Source organism: Neovison vison, chromosome 1 (assembly GCF_020171115.1).
Source record: "Neovison vison isolate M4711 chromosome 1, ASM_NN_V1, whole genome shotgun sequence".
NCBI classification, from domain to species: Eukaryota; Metazoa; Chordata; class Mammalia; order Carnivora; family Mustelidae; genus Neogale; species Neogale vison.
Window position 1 is genome coordinate 304143679 of NC_058091.1, and position 18239 is coordinate 304161917.

Genomic DNA, 18239 nt, shown 5'->3' on the forward strand with positions numbered 1-18239 from the left:
AGATTTCTAGTCCTTTTCAGAAGCTGGAGTGGTCTAGCAATCTCACTTACTGTATGGAAATCTTTGAAAGGAATCAGTAGTTACAAATTTTGTGGCTTGATTAGGAAAAAAGTGTTATAAAAATAAGTACCTTTTGACATAGGCAAAACTGTGGGATTCAGGAATAGCACTAATTATGTGGGTCTAACGAAAGCAGAGTGTGTGCAAGCTGGACAGATTTGGGTCTGAATCCCTGCTGTACCACCTACTGTCTGTGGGGCTTGGGGTAAGTTATTAAATATTTTCAAACCTCAGTTTCTTTCTCTATAAAATGGGGGGGGGATAACCCCTTTCATGGCAGTAGAGAGAATTGAAGAGATTGTATGTTTTTGGCCTTGTCCCTTCTGCTCGACTTTGTCTGTGGGGAATTTTCAAATCCTATTCACATTATTTTTCTTAAAAAAAATTCTTGCCCTTCTTTTGTCTTTGCAGCAAACCTCTCAATGAGGGCTGGATACAGCTAGATGCCAGAGGAAGTTTTAATTAAATGTGTAGAAGCTCAGTTAAGGAGCAAATTAAAGTATATCCTCAGAGATAGAACATAAAATCTCTTAAAAGAAGCCCCTGTTGTAAGTGAACAGACCGATTCCCATACCCCAAACACCCAACATATTTCCTCAGATGTATACCATAGGGGATGCCATTAGCTGTGAGAAAACGAACCATGTCCTGAAAATACAACTACAGATAATGCCACCAGGACTCTCTTCTGTGTTCATTAAAACTGGAAGAAATAGACAAGTCCAGTTTGTTCTCATATGACCAGGATACAGAGAGTTCAGAACCCAAAACAGAAATCACACTTGTAATGATCAGAAATGGGCAACTGTTGGAAGGGGGAGAGTAGACAGATAAGCTCTTGGTTACAGTTGGTTTTGTAATAAGCTATTAAGAACAGTTAAGAAAACTTCCAGTTAGACACAGAATATGTGAGTTTAACTTCAATGAATTATCGTAGAGAGAGTGAAGGAGAGAGAGAGAGATAAGGAGGAGGATGAGGGAGAAGAGGAAGAGATAGAGGAGGAAGAGAAAGAGATAGAACATTGTGATGCTTCTGCTCGCTATCCATCAAAGACCATGTACCTTCAACGTGAATGAAAAGGAGGACGGATCTGTTGTTCGTCCTGGGGACCCTGGCTCCATGATTATCTTACACTGCTGAAAATGATTCTTCTTTTGCAGATAGATGTTATTCATGCAAAGTGGCTTTACATGCAAGTCAGGAACTCCGTTTGGTGTAGAACTGATGAAACAGCAGTCTGGTAATGTGAGAGCGATTTGGGGGCCTTGGATTGGGAGAGAAAGAATGTCTACCTTCATTTGGGTGATTGTGTAATTTTTCTAACATGTGATTTTTGCCAAATCATGTTGACTGACTTTAGAATCTAACCTGGTAGAGTGTAACTCTACTGTGATTGAAATGTATATCCTCTACATGATAATCAATATATTATGTTAACCCTTGGATTGGTAAAAGTGAACATGTTTTATATACATTAGAAACTATAAGAAATTAAACATACTTTGGATGAAATTAGCCAACAGCTGAAACAGTCTTTTCTCAACATCATATGAAAACCTTCTTTTCTTCCCAAATCTCATTTTTGGTGTAAGATTGTTTATAATATTAAAAAAAATTCCAAGTGATAGCCACTGTAAGATAAATGTTGATGCCTATAATTTTAGTAGGTTAGGGGTAATATTCCAAAAGAAGTGAAATCTGACAAGGAGAGATTCAGAGTCAGAATTTTTCAGGACCAAATAAACACTGTCTAGGAGGTGGACCAGGAAATTTTCTACTTTCTATAGTCCAAGACATAAATAATGCATAGGCTTGTTGAGCAGGCGGCCACAGCAAAGGGAGTGGAATCATTCTGTAGGCTATTTTATCCAGGCTGTGGTAGATTGGACTCTCCAGCGATAGAGCTGGAGAGTCCAATCTAGAAGGTTCTGATTGAAGGTAATGAGTACCTTAGCACAAAATCCTAACAGAAACAATGCAGACTATTAGATGTGAACTAGGTGCCAAAACTTCCACAACAAATTGTTGTTTGAAAGAATGCATTTCATATCATTAGAGAAGTTGCAACTAACCATCTGTTTTGGCATCATGACATCATCCTGTTGGTCAGCATTGGAAAAATGAACATCTTGTTGTTTTTGATGAACACCATTTAGGTTTATCTGAGCATATGAAACACTAATGGTAATTTAATTCAACATTTATTGTGTGTCTAGAATGTGAACAGCATGGTAGGAGAAAGGTTGTTGGGAACATAGAATTCCTTTTCCAAGTGTTGGTGGACCAGCACAAGAGACAAAGAATGGGTGTAGATTGCTCTCGTAGGAAGAGGAACAGAGTTTATGGTTTTAGACTAATTTTGCACATCTACTGTATGCCTGGCACTATGCTTAAAGTTGCAAATACACACATAAGAGACATAGTCCTTGCTCCCAAGGAGGTAACAATAAGGTTGCAGGGTGGCAGCAGGTAGAGACAGGGCTATGGAAAATCACAGTATACTGTTTTACTTGCTGTAATAGAGAAAACCCGAGAATATGCTGGGTCACAGGAGAAGATGATCCCATACTGTCCTCCTTTGGGGGCATCAGAGAAGGCTACCCAAAGACAGTTGGTTGAGTTCTTTAAGACTGAGCATTTACTCACTGTTCCATTTGCACTGCTCTAGGCCTATGGATCTACAGCAACCACACCACAGAGATCCCTGGCCTCGTGGAGCATATTTTCTAGTGGGGAAAAAGAGAATAAGTGAGTAGATAAATAAGATAATATCAGCTGCTAAACTTGCTTTGAAACATTAGGTATGTGGAGACAAAAATAATATATTTTAACACAAAATCATCTTAATAACAGAAAATGTCAGATACCTGAATTCTCATATTTTCATTGCTTTGCTGGGTTACAAACAAATCTAAATAAGGCAATAATCTGTTTGTGGTTGTATCATCTAACTAATATAACAATAGCTGACTAAGAAAGGGGTAAGATAGGAGAAAGATATACCAGAAAGGAAAATAGTAATAGAGAGAAATATCATACTGGGAAGTCATGGACATGAGAGAGGATGATGTCTTCATGGACCTGTAAATTTATTTAGTGTGGTCCGTTTGTAAGAGGTGATGCAGCAAGAGGTCAGATGGAAAAGTGAACAGTGACCAGTCAGAACGCCCTGTCTGCCAGACTGAGGAACGTGGACTTCATTGTCAAGGGAGATTTTCATCCTGTCGTCCAGATGATCAAATGTTTATATTAGAAAGATGAATTTGGCAGCAGAGTGGAGATTGGTTAGGAGAGAGGGCACAGCTGGAGATGGGAGTTTAATTTCAAGGCAGCTGCAAGTGTCCAGGAGAGAAATGATGTGGTTCTGAGCTAAGGTAAAGTCAGTGTTGATGGAAGTGAGCTAAATTAAGGAAGACAGAATCCTTAGGGTCTAGTCATTGGTAGGGTATGGTGGCTCTGTCAGATGCTCCAGTGAGAGTGGTGCTATTCCCCACGATGGAGACCTTAGCGGGGGACATGTTTACATACACAAATAACGAGTTTGGTCTTAAAGCTAGGGCATTTGAGATATGTGAGGGACAATTAAGTGGGTATGTTCAGGTGGCTGCTGAATCTGTGAGTTTAGGGCTCAGGAGAGTGGTTGGGACTGGGAATCAGTGAATCAGGGGCTGTGTGGGTGACTGAAGAAGCTGGGGAAGTATCTGAGAGCCTGAGAAGCAGGAAATAGTGAGAAGAGCATGTTAATGCTGATGTGTAGACAGAGAAGAGCCCCCTCAAAAAACAGACGAAGGAGTAGTGGGAATAAAGAGAGAGCAGGGTTCTGGAAAGCCAAGGGATTTGTGAGCAGGAGGAAGTGGGCAGTTGTTGAAGACAGCAAAGGTTTGTGATATGGAGCCTGGAATAGTGAAATCCATGGCCACCTTCAGCAGACAAGTTTTAGAATGTGTTTGGGATGGGGATGAGGGTGAGGGCTGTGTATAGGGATGAGGAGACAGCACATCGTATCATGTTAAAGGAACGAGGGCTTAAAAAATAGAGAAAGTAACTCAAGAATGTTGACTCTGACAAGCAGGAACGTGGGTAGAACTAGAGATAGAATCAAGAAAACATCCTTCCCTTGTGAATGGCAGAGGCTTCAGGTAATTATTTAAAACTGAAGCTAATGGGAGAGAGATAACAACAGAGACAGAGAGACAGAAATATTTCAGAGAAAAAGGGATCTAGCTCTCAGAGACAGGGAAAATATGGGTCCAGAGCAGAGATCTGAGTGGCTTTCAACTAAAGACAGAACAACTTGTTCAATGAAAATAGAGCTAAAGAGGTAGGATGGTTCATTTTTATGGGTCAACTAGAATGAGCTAAAGGGTGCCCCGATAGCTGGTCAAACACTGTTTCTGGGTGTGTCTGTGGGAGTGTCTCCAGGAGAGATTAGCGTTTGAGTCAGTAGACTGAGTAAAGAAGACTGCCTTCACTGTTTGTGAGGTGGGGGGAAGGGGTGGGAGGAACATCATCTAGCCCACTGAAGACCTATCCAGAACAAAAAGGCAGAGGAAGGTCAAATTCATTCTCTTTTTGCCAGATCTGAGACATCTTTTTTTTGCTCTTAGACATTGGTACCTCTGGGTCTCAGGTTTTTGGACTCAGACTGGCACTTACCATTGGCCTGATACTCAGGCCTTTCGACTCAGATTGAATCATACCACTGGCTTTTCTGGTGCTTCGTCTTGCAGAGGGCAGATTGTACAACTACTCAGCCTCCATTACCATGTGAACCAATTCCTATAATAAATCTCCCCCTATCTCTAGCTATAGCTCTATCTATCTTCTGTTGGTTTTGTTTCCCTGGAGAGCCCTAATACAGAACGTATGGCTGTGTTGTTTACATCACAGATACATATGTGTTTGTGGGCTCAGAAAGCTAGAAGCCAAGAGAATTCAGTGCTTGTGAGCCCTGTTTTCTCTATGAAGTAGGAGGAAAGGCTAGATACCAAGTAAAGAGGGTAATATATATTACTTGGAGTGAAAGAAGAGGAGGAATAATATGAAAGACCATAAAAAACAGATGGAAATCATTTTGACTAATGCCATAGGACAAGGTTTTGTAGAAGAGGTGGATTGGGCCTTAAGTGGACAAGATGGAGGTAAAGTGGGGGTGGGTGGGGGTGGGGAGAAGAACAAGTTCCAGGAAGGGGTCTAGAATGAGAAGAAGAATGAAATCCAAGAGTGAAGGTTATTTCAAGGTCATGAATTCACAGAACAGAAAATGTTGGATAGATAGCAGCAAATTGTACAGATGAAGGAAATTATACAGATATAGCAATTATAAAATGTGTTTGTGCCTGGTTCCTGGCACAAAGATGGGTCCTCAATAAATATGTGTTAAATGAGTGAGAGCAACCTCATTTGCAGTATAGCAAGTTAGAAAATTAAAAGACGTATCCAAGGCCAACTGATGGATACTAATTTCCCCCCCTTTTTTTTTTTTAAAGATTTAATTTATTTATTAGACAGAGATCACAAGTAGGCAGAGAGGGAGGCAGAGAGAGAGAGGAGGAAGCAGGCTCCCTGCCGAGCAGAGACCCCGATGCGGAGCTTAATCCCAGGACCCCGAGATCATGACCTGAGCCAAAGGCAGAGGCCTTAACCCAGGTGCCCCAACTTCCCTTTTTCTTAAAATAGCAAAATATCATTACATTTTACTTCCAACTATGTAGGTATTCTAGTCACTATTGCTACATAACAATCTCCAAATAGTGGGTTAAAACCGCAGCCTTTCGAAAGGTAAATGTCACAAATTCTGTAGGCGGGGCATCAGATATGGCTCAACTGGGTAATTCTTCTGTGTCTGGTGACTTTGAGATTGCTCAGTGGTCCTCAGTCAGCAGATGGGTTAGTCAGAGGGTCCACAATGCTAAATATCCTATAATGCAGAGGACAACTCCTACCCACTCTTCCTCACAAAGGATCCTTCAGCCCAAAATGTCGATAGTGCTGATGTTGAGAAATTCTACGGTAGATCCAGGGGCCCAGGAGAAACAGGAAGCCTCTGTAAGGCCTTCTGAAGTCACAGAGAGTCACTTCTCCCCCATCGTATCCCTTCCAGGAGGTGCACAAAGCAAGTCTAGGGAAAGGGACTAGACTCTACCTGTTGTTGGGGATTGGCAAGGTGACATTGTACTAGAGCATGTGGACAGCATGATTTAGGAAAGTACAATTTACTCTAACAGAGTTGGAAGCATAAAACAGATATGGGGGGACAGCACTGAATGCCAGCAAAGTTGGGGTCCAGAATATATATATAAAATGCAGACGGGGAATGGAATGGACCCAGTCAATGTGCTTTATAGAAAAAAGTATGCTTCTGATAGGAAAGCTAAGAGGGACAACTGCCTCTCCCCCATCTCTGGTACAATTGACAAGCTATGAATCCATGACCGGTGGGTCTATCAGGAAGAATTGGGCTTCTCCTCCTGCTAGTTCCTTGCGACACAGTGGCCTAGGGTCTTTAATGATGCTGAGATCATTGAGTGAAATCCACCAGTGTTTTCACCAGAGATACTCACTCTCTGAGCTCTTGGTCCCCATGGAGGTTATGGACAACAGTTCTTTGCCTTATGTTCATTCTTCTGTTGCCCTCCCCTTAAAGCCAGGTCTCCTGTGAGGCCAAACCTCTGAGCCTCCATTCTGCCTTCCATCAACATGAGTTCTCTCCCAAGAGGCTCCTTGGGCTTCTATGTAAAATCACCAACCAGTCAAATTTGATTTGCCGTTGTACTTTGCTTATTTTTTTAAAAAAGGATAACAAATCTTTAAAAGACATTCAAACAAGTGTCAATATCTAAAATTTAGAAATTTCATATAAAATAAACTTACTTCTTTTGAAAGCCTGGAAGATCTAGCTATGCGGGATCCCCAATCTTGACAGCAGCAGTTGTAGGAATCAGGGAGCATCTCCCTTAGAAGATACTATGTGGTTGAAAAAGTCTGTGTAGTACAAGGGAGAGTCCCCATTTTAGGGATTTCCATTCCATGAGGCCATATTAAACTCCCTGGCAAGCCCTGAATCACGCTGATAATAATGCTAATGATAATAATCACTGTGTAATTTTGTTTAATGCAGGATTTCCAGCAGGCAAGAAAACTCTTCCTTTTTAAAAAAATAGACTTCGAGACGTGTAGAAGCAAAATGTAAGCAGGCCTTCATGAGAGCCTCATGAAGAGCCTTCAAGTTTGCATGAAAATGCCTGAATCTGAGATCTTTGGTACATGATATATGTGAAAAAAATATATATATGATATATATACATATAATTATATATCATACATGTATGCTTTTTTTTTTTTTTTTTTTTCAAAAAAATAGGTACAATTTTCCTCTTTATGTTCATGCCTTTGTTCAGTCACCTTTCTTAGTGACTTTGGCCTTGCTCCAGTGACTTGTTTGGGTACTAGGGGGAATAACAAATATGACACACATATAGATTTAAAATTCTTGTATATTAGGTCTTGCCTTCACTTGCTGCGCTTAGAAATCTGAGACCACCATTTGAATACATGAGCTAGCCTGCTGGAGAGGCCATGTGGTGGAGAACTGAGATGTCCCAGCCTACAACCCAAGCCAACTGGCAAACTTGTGAATGGGGTCTCTGGGACCAGCCAGCCTACAGACAATTTTATAACTAACTACGAGTAACCACACGAACCCAGCTGACATGGCTTGGAACAGCTGACTGTTCCCCAGATAATTCTTGCCCAAATTGCCAACACCGAGAATCATGAGCAAAGAAGTGGTTGCCATTTTATGTTACTAAGTTTTGGGGTTGAATGGCAATGGAAGACAGACAGATATCCCTCTCTGAAATTATGTATGATGATTTGCTTAGTCACTGTCCTCTCTTCTAGGATTTAGCCTTGCGAAGGCAGGAACTTTGTCTTGTTTACGCTGGGGTTGGCGAGCTTAGAACAGAGTCTGAAAGCCACCCACAGAAACCCTCAGGAAATATGTGTTGAATGAACGAAAATCTCCTGCAGGGCTCTGGTGGAGCAGCCTCAGCTTCTCCTCCACCTTCCTGGAGAGAGGGAAGAGAAGGAGGCCCTGTCAGGAGAAGTGAGGGGATCACACGCCCAGGTGAGCTGCAGTCAACAACAACTGACATTTTTTTAAGAGTGGAAAATTTCAATCTGCACAAAAGTAGAAAAGCTGGTTTAATATGCTGCTCCTGAACTTGAACTCCTTCCTCAACAATTACAAATTTATGACCAATTTTGTGTCATTTATTCAGAGTAAAAACTTTTCTGAACTATCTGAGCATGGCCACCCCGTAGATACAAGGTATGTGTGTATGTCTGCCTGTGTTTTAACTCAGTTGATTCTTGGTCTATTAGAGAGAAAAATGACTTGAAGACCTTTTAATTTTCTCCTAAACACAACATTACAAATGAAGCAGCCGCACTTACTCAAAACTCCCACTGTCTCAGGTTCTTGGCACATCATTTTGAAGACTGCTCTAGATTAACTCCACATTATGAACTCAGTCCAGAAGTCTGAATAAAGAGAAAATTCCCATTTGGAATGGAGAGAAAAAAAAAAAAAACCAATTAAATGTAACTGGGAAAGAAGAAGAAATGAAAGAAAATGCAAAATTAAGACCAAGATTTTTTTTATGCGAAATCATCCACACAGGTGAAAATTATTTCAGAGGAAAGATCAAAGTCCTGATATTTTGTGAGGAAACCAAGAAATGTACCATATGTGTCCTGTGGGTCCACACATATGGAGCCCTGGGCTTATATCCTCTCAACTGAACAAACGCTTTTAAGGTAATCGGTTCAAATTCTGAATCGAGTTCACTTTCAAAGGACCACTAGTTGAACATCAGCCCTTATTATTCAAAACTATTTGACTATCTAATTAATTTACCGTCAAAATACCTCTCCAGACAGTGTTGCTTCCATTTTTTAAAAAAATAGTCTTTTTTTCAGTTTACAGAATTGCCTAAGAATCTTAGGATCAAAACCTGTGAGATTGTAAATGCTGTATTATTCCTGCCTCAATTTTTACCATTAAAAATTTTACCATTAAAAATAGACAAACAAAACAGTGGAAAGAAAACTTGTTCATAAAACAATACGTGATTGTATTGTGCACCGCACTAAGACCTTAATAATTGTATTTTTGAAATGACGCAAATGGACAAATATTAAATGTTACAAAGGATATAGAGTACAAAGTGGCCCTATATTCTACCCTTGTCCACCTGTCCCACAGTGCTTTTTCCAAGAGTCAGCCATCTGAGTTGTTTCTTCTACCTTTGTAGAGATAGTCAATGCACACAAAAACGTTAGGCAGGTACCTCTCTTTTATTTCTCTCATTTGGACAATAACATGCTATAAACACTCTCTAATGCCCTGTTTTCTTTTCCCACTGTATCCAGCATATGTTGGCAATCACTATGTTACAATGACTGATGCTTCCTCATTGTTTTCAAGATTGCATAGGATTCCATTATATGATGTGTTAGAATTTATTTTATCATTTTCCTATTGATGGATATTTAAGTTTTTTTAATCTTTAGCTGCCATAGATAATACCACAATTAATAGTCTACTACACTGTCTCTAGGCATACATGTAAGTATATCTGTAAGGTAAAAGCACTCCAACAGAATTGCTGAGATATACACGTTTTAAATTTTAATACATATTGTCAAATTTTATAGACATTATATAAAAGTTATACCACCAATTAAATGTATCATGTGCTTATTTCTCCAAACCCTTGTCTACTCAGTGTGTCACAGAATTTTGCCAATATGATAGGTAAGAAATGATGCCTTATTGTAGTTTTCATTTGCAATTTTCTTATTTTGATATAACTATCTTTTCATAAGAATAAAAATGTTTATATTTCCTTTCTGAGAATTACCTATTCATGGCATTTGCCCGTGTGCATAGGATTCTTCTTTTTTAAATATATTCTTTTATTTATTTGAGAGAGAGCGAGAGAGAGAGAAAGAAAAAGAAAGCATGAGCGGGGGCGGGGGTAGGGATAGATGGAGAGGGAGAGGGAGAAGCAGGCTCTCCACTGATCGTGGAGCCTGACATGGGACTTGATCCCAGGACTCTGGGATCATGACCTGAGCCAAAGGCAAACAAATGCTTAGCTGATGAATCACCTAGGCACCCCGTTTTCCTATTAATAATTTATAATAAATCAATAATATTTATAGTAACCATTATATATATTTATAAAGTTAGGGACATTAAACTTAATGTGAATATTGCCAATATTTTTTTGTAGTTTCCTATTTGTCATTTGACGTAGACCATGTTGTGGAATTTTCTGATATCATTAGTTTATTTTATAAGCAAATTATTCAACCTTTGAAGTTCCCTGAGGGTCAACGCTATAAAGAATATATCGTATTTGTTCTGAGAATTTCGATTTAATCAAAATTTTTAAAAACTGCAAGGAGCCATGAATGGGGGCACACCTTCTAGGTGAAACCCCAGAAGATTTTAGCATCAACCAGTGGACAGTGACCACACTCAAGTGGAATCTGACCACAAAAGAGTTGATTTCTGAAAAGGTTCTATTTACATTTTGGATGATAAAGAGCATAGCCTTTAAGACAGAGGAAAAAAGTCTCCATTTAAAAATATTTTCTGTGGGGACAGCTGGTGACTCAGACAGTTGTGTGTTGGACTCATGGTTTTGGCTCAGGTCTTGAATTGGGCTTCACACTCAGTGGGGAGTCTGCTGGAGATTCTCGCTCTCCCTCTGTTCCTCTCCCTTCTCGCACATGTTCTCCCTCTTTCTAAAATAAATAAATTCTTTAAGAAAATTTACTATGAAAAAACAGAGATTAATTTGGGGGAGCATTTGCTTCCATGCTCAGTGAAGTGTAGGAGTACATGAATTCTGTGAAATAATAGACCGATGACAAGATGAAAATCCCGGTGTTGCAAGAGTCGGGATATACCTGAGAGGTGGGTAGAAATAAAAGACAACTGGATGAGATAGAGAGCAATGAAAACAACGTCAAGATAAAACTATGGAGGGGGGTGCCTGGGTGGCTCAGAGGTTTAAGCCTCTGCCTTCAGCTCAGGTCATGCTCTCAGGGTCCTGGGATCGAGCCCCACATCGGGCTCCCTGCTTGGCAGGGAGCCTGCTTCCCCCTCTCTCTCTGTCTGCCTCTCTGCCTACTTGTGATCTCTCTCTGTCTATCAAATAAATAAATATCTTTAAAAAAAAAAAAACAAAAAACTATGGAGGTAAAATTGTCCTTGGAAGATTCACTAAGACTGCGGAAAAATCATTAGGTGAAAGAGAACAAAAATATTTCGGAATCCACAGGGAAAGGAAAGAGATACTACAAAAATGAGCAAAAGGAAAACGCAGAGAGAGGAGGCAAAGCAGAAGCAGAGAGCCAGTGACTGGGATGAAGACACCGGAGCACATGGAATTACCAAGGATGAGGACATTCTAGCCTTCAGATTTCTTCCCTGCGAGCTAAAGAGAGTAACTCTGGGTCATTTAACCAGAGAGAAGACTTTACGTACAAATAGTGGTTAGCTCACAGTACCAGAATCAGGCTTGGAGTCCTGGTACCCAGGAGGGAGGCACAGTGTGGGGCAGAAGGCCCGAGTGCAGGATCCGGGAGGCTCCTGCTTCCTGCTGTTCTTGGTACTTGGATGTAGCCGCTCCCGCTGCTGCCCTCCAGCTGCTGCCCTCCAGCTTCTTCCCGCAAGTGACTTTTGTTTCAAAGTCTGCAGTGGTGCATCTGAGTGGGGAAGTGGAGATCCTGTCCCTGTATCCCAGAGGCTGAGAAGGCGCTCAGTCTGTGGTGTCTGCCATTTCCACTCTCTGTAGAGGTGAGCACAGGCTTTTTTTCCAGACACAACTGGGGAATCTCCAAACATAAAAAAAAAAAAAAAAAAAAAAAAAAAAAGAAAGCTTAGAATGTGGACTAGATTTAGAGACTTGTTTCTAATACAGAGAATACAATAAAAGTGATGGGATAGCCTTTCAGAAGTTAGGTTGCGAAAGACTGCCGGCTTGTTGGACTCTTGCTCTCTGGCTTTTGACACTCGCTCATTTAGTGACATAAGCCGCCATGATGAGCTGCTGCATCCCAAGAAACAGAAGGCATCTCAGGCCAAAAGCTAGGGAGGAACAGAGTCTCTCTGTTCAATATCCAGTGGAAAAATGGAATCTTGCAAGCAACAACCTGTGAGTGAGCTTGGAGGCCGAGCCTTTCCCAGTTGAACCTTGACATGAGTTCCACCCCAGCTGGCACCTTGACTGCATCCTGGCGGAGCTTCTGACTCAGAGCCGCCCAGCTGAGCTGTGCCCAGATTCCTGACCCACAGAAGCAGTATATGTTGTTTTAACCTACCAGGCTTTATAGACTTTGTTCTGAAGCAATGGAAAACCAGTTGGAAAACAAAACAAAGCAAAATAAAACAAAACAAAACACCCCAACCTAACTACTTCTTAATGATTCTTAGGGCAAGAGTTAACCAAAACTAAAACTATTGATTCCTGGGTGGGGGCGGGAACCAATTACAGAAAAATCACATATCAAAATATATAGATGAGTTTTTACTTCTGACCTCAGTGGCAGATTTGTGGCTGAGGGGTACTTTGTGGAGAACAACAAAAGCGGGCTGCATTGAAAACCAATCTTTTTGAAAACTTCAGAGATTGCAGAAGCCACTGGGAAGTAAGGGGCCATGCTCTTGGAGAAAGGCCAACTTACTGACTTGGATTTCTGCCAAGGTTGGGAACTGAGGAGCTAATATCCCAGATGGAAAGAAGAAGAAGGAAGCTGATAGATAAACTCTTTCCTTTTCCTTGCCGTCCCCTCCCCCAGAAAGACCACACGGAGGTGCAGGTGCGGTTGCAGAGCTCCTCAGGGCAGGCTCGCAGGCACTGGGCAAGCCCCCCTGCAGGCAGCCGAGCTCTCATGGACTCATGAGAGCCTGACAGCCTGGCCTCACCCCCTTGGGCCTCATTCCTACTCCCTGGAATGCTAGTTCCTAATAAACTAATAGCTCATAAGACTTCAGCCTGAGGCTTTGCTCAGTATTGAAACCAGATTCAAAATAAATGAACAGAAACTAGAATATTTTTAAGACACCGACAATGGTTAATTAGGAAACATCATGGGAAAAGCACCCTATGCATTTTATTAGGTTGTGTTTTCATTATCTGCTAAAAAAATTTCCCAATTGCCATTGTGATTTCTCCTTCAGGACCATAAATTAATATATATGAAGGGCTAAAAAGGTACATAGTAAGTACTTTATAAGTGCTGGCTTTTATTATTGAAAAACATAAAGATATATATGCATATATTTACCCATATATAAATACACACTATTACAAGTAAAAGAAAACTCACAATATATAGATAACATACAAAATAATAACAACAGGTAGCATTTATGGAGTGTTCTAGATGTCTGTTTATGACACTATCTTGTACTTTTTTTTTTTTTTTAAAGATTTTACTTATTTATTTGACAGAGAGAGATCACAAGTAGGCAGAGAGGCAGGCAGAGAGAGAGGAGGAAGCAGGCTCCCTGCTGAGCAGAGATCCCAATGTGGGGCTCAATCCCAGCACCCTGAGATCATGACCTGAGCCGAAGGCAGAGGCTTAACCCACTGAGCCACTCAGGCGCCCCCTATCTTGTGCTTTTATCCACACTTTATCAATGAGGAAATTGAGGCACTGTCATTTGTCCAGTTAGTATGCAGTTGGTAAGTGACAGAGCCTAAATTTGAACATAGGCAAATTTCTTATATAAAGAGCATTTGAATTCTGGTCCCGTTTAGATAATGAGAGGCATAATAAAGTCTTTCTCTTTTCAAACTCTATTAAAATATAATAATAAATAATTAAACCCATACGATACTGAAAAGCGAGTGGGGGTGCTAAGGGCATAATAAAACAGGACATTCTGGAATGTAGAAAGCAATTGGTAATAGACTGATAGTAAATGCCAACAGAGCTGAGAAACCTACAGCCTTATTATGCTGTAACTTGAGCTCCACAAAATTAGCGGGAATGGGAGAAAGCATGGGCTGTCGTGGTGTGCCAGATACTGAAAAGGCAACAGATGGAGAAAAGCTCTCTTGTCCCCAACTCCACTCCTAGAGAGAAGCTTCCTCTGAAATTAATTCCCACGGTGCGGGCATAGTGTGGAAATTCTGGGGATGGTCTGTTGATGTGAGGCTCCTAAGCATCCCAAGAGCCAAATGCAAGGTGCCTTAGGAGCCCACGTCTCCAAGACCCTCTGAGGGACATGGGGATCTCACATCCACACACATGGAGAGCCAGTCTAGCTCCATGTCTGTGGGTCCGTCTCTCCTCACACATGCCTTCTCCAGCTTTCCTGTCTCCCTTCCTCCAGCCCTCACCGTATTCAACACCAAAGACTGTGTTGAATGGAAAATATAAACTAAACAGAGATCATTCCCAACCAAATTAGACAATAGAATGAACTAAATAATTATTATAATTAATTATATATGAAGCACAATATATAATGTTTATATAAACACCACATATATGCTTATTACATTAAAGGATACAAAACTTTACAAATAGGGGCGCCTGGGTGGCTCAGTGGGTTAAGCCTCTGCCTTCAGCTCAGGTCATGATATCTAGGGTCCTGGGGTCAAGCCCCGCGTCAGGCTCTCTACTCCGTGGGAAGCCTGCTTCCCTTTCTCTTTCTGTCTGCCTCTCTGCCTACTTGTAATCTCTATCTGTCAAATAAATAAATAAAATCTTAAAAAAAAAAAAACTTTACAGATAAAATATAAATGTGTATTATATAAATATAATAATAAATAAGCTTAATAATAATGATTAGCTTGTTCAGAGAGTTTCAATATAAAGCTAAATGAATACAAATCCAACAGTCTTATTGGGGGATTTTCAGAGCTACCTTAAAAATCAGCATATCAAGTAAAGAAAAATCATCAGCAAATACATGTACCAAACAAAATAAGAATATGAAATCGTTTTAAGCACTTATGAAAAAATTATAAATGTTCACCACAAGTACCAGGTTATAAAGAAAATATTGTGTCTTCCAAAGCAGAGAAACCATTCTGGCCATGTCCTCAATTCAAAATGATGTAATAGCAAAAATAAATGATAAAAAAATGCTATTCTCATTAAATCATTAAAAAAGTACCATTTAAATGAAAGAAAAAAATTAAAAACAAATTACATTCTACTCAGAATTGAATGAAACCACTCATTAGGTTTCTGCCAAGGCAAGACTCCCCAAAATTATTTTTAGTTTTCAAAATAGAGAAGAGATTTCAAAATAAAATCTTTGAAAAAAATTACTACTAATGTGGGTACCATTAAGGATTAGTATCTAACCTATATAAAGTACCCTTATAAGGCACTTAAAAGAAAACTCAAAATTAAAAAAAAAAATTTTAAAGGGTATAAATAGGCTATTCACAGAAAAGGGGAGGAAGTGAATGATAAACACAGAAAATAACACAACTTCACTGATCATCAGGAAAAATATGCAAGTAAATACCAGAATACTAGTTACATGCTCTCTCTGTCCACATTATAATTTCAATATTCAAAAGATGGATTATTTCCTGTTCTTTTGGAGGTGAAGGAAAACAGATATGTGGGAGATAAATTAATAAACCAGTTTGCAATGAATTTGGGCAGCATCTATCAAAATTTAAACTATCTTTTATTTTCGATTTCTGCTTCTAGAGACTTTCTGCATGGAAATATTAATACAAAATGTATTAAAAGAAACATCCTATAAAAAACAAGGGGCAACCTAAATTATTAAATACATTAAAGTACATTCAAAATATGAACAGCCCGACCACTTTAAAAAGAATTATATCCAAGGTATTTTGGAAAGAGACATTAATGTAATTTTAGATCTCCTTTTAGAAAGTCATTTGGCAATAGTATCAAAAGTTATCTCTATAAACCTTCATATTCTTCTTGCTGCCATCTTGGGTCCGTAGTCCCCTCCCAACACTGTACCTGACACAGAGCAGCAAAGACAGAGTCAGAACAGAATCTGACGTTGGTGAATCAGTATCGGAGCTGGAGGAACAGGTTACCACACAGGCAAGCACCCAGCAAGCCCAACTGGCACCAGCCCCTGAAATGGATGAAGCCGTCAGGAAAAGTAAAGCAAAGGAAGTCAGAATGAAAAAAAGTCAGTGGGAGGCTATGTCCAAACCAAGTCCTCAACAGGTTATAGAAGTTACTAAAGTCACCATCCAGAAATCTTAGAATGTTCCCTTCATCATCGCAAGGCCGTATGTCTACAAGAGCCCAGTTTTAGACACCTATCATAATTTTGGGGGAAGAAGACAAGGTCTAATAGGGAAAAGCTATAAGATGGCCGACCAAACCAGCAAGGGAATTCCTGCCCCTGTCTGAAAGCCCTTCCGGGTTCTTCTTTCCTACCTTGTTTACACGCAAGGGAATTCCTGCCCCTGTCTGAAAGCCCTTCCGGGTTCTTCTTTCCTACCTCGTTTACACGCGTGTGCCAAAGGTACCAAGTATGTGGAAGTAGAAGGGTATTAATTGTCCTCCCTGCTTGTGCTCGGGCTCAGACCTTTGGAGAACAACCTTGTTTGTTCAATAAATCTCCAATCCTCCAAAGTCTCTGAGTGCTGCTTGGTTCTTCCACCGGGATCCGGTCCAGGTTTGGTAACAGGTCAAGGGCCTATCTCAGCAAGCATAGCTAGCAGCTGCTGAGAAATTCAGAGTTCAAGGGGAAGCTGTCTAGAACATTCAAGAAAAAGAAAGACTCCGACTGTATCAGAGGAGAGTGAAGAGAAGGACGTTAAGGAAACAGAGGTGAACATTTAGGCCATAGAACTGATCATGCCATAAACAAACATGTCAAGTGCGCAGAGAGCTAAGCCCTGCAGAACCACAGTAATGGCATCGTAGATGCTATTAAGGAATTAATGCAACCATTGGAAAAAAGTACTCTTATTTATTTTGGTGCTTCAAAAGAGTGACTGTCACTTGGTTTTACACTTGTACTGTTTCCATCATTAATATAAATGCGGCTTCTGTTCCAAACTGATTGGCCATTTGGTTGTTGTAAAGTTTTTCGACGAAATAAACACAACACCAGGCGAAGTGGGTGTAAGGCAAGGTTTATTAAAAGTTCTCTCCGGTGAAGTTTCAGGGCCCAGGTGAAGGGGAGCCGAGAAAGTTGCACCGGGAGGAGGTGGGCACCCTCGGGCGAGGTTCCGCAACTCTGGAAAGCAGAGTGGGGGAAGTCACGCCCAAGGCAGGGAGAAGGGGGCTTTTAAGGAGTCTTGGGGAAAGCTCAGGGGTCTTTTGGCAAGTTTCCCTTATTCGGATATCCCGCCTGCTCCTAGGGATCCCATTGATCCACAGGAGCCCGGGGCGGGGGTCTCAGATTCCTGCTTGGGCCTTTGTTCTCCTGTCCGAGCTCAGGTCTTGTGGCGGGAACTTTAGCCATCTTTAGTAGCCCTTCCTGCCAGCTCGACAGTTGTCATACAGTGATTCTTCTTTAGGAAGTCATCAGAAAACATGGAGAAAATTTTCTGTATTTATGCTTACACAAATATTATTGAAATATGCAAAAACAAAATAACAATGACAAACACAGGAAAAAAGTGAAAAGAATGAACGATAAATATTCTTAATGTTGTAGGAGAAAAAAATAAACAGGATCATGAAAAAGTGCTCCATATCACTCGGCATCAGGGAAATACAAATCAAAACCACAATGAGATATCACCTCACACCAGTCAGAATGGCTAAAATCAACAAGTCAGGAAATGACAGATGCTGGCGAGGATGCGGAGAAAGGGGAACCCTCCTACACTGTTGGTGGGAATGCAAGCTGGTGCAACCACTCTGGAAAACAGCATGGAGGTTCCTCAAAATGTTGAAAATAGAACTGCCCTATGACCCAGCAATTGCACTACTGGGAATTTACCCTAAAGATACAAACGTAGTGATCCAAAGGGGCACGTGCACCCGAATGTTTATAGCAGCAATGTCCACAATAGCCAAACTATGGAAAGAACCTAGATGTCCATCAACAGATGAATGGATCAAGAAGATGTGGTATATATACACAATGGAATACTATGCAGCCATCAAAAGAAACGAAATCTTG

The 18239-nt window shown here is 40.6% G+C and overlaps 1 pseudogene; it reads left to right on the plus strand.

Annotated features, from left to right (window-relative positions):
* Positions 1-17100, plus strand: part of LOC122895826 — a 110445-nt pseudogene extending 93345 nt beyond the window's left edge.
* Positions 17101-18239: the final 1139 nt, after the last annotated feature.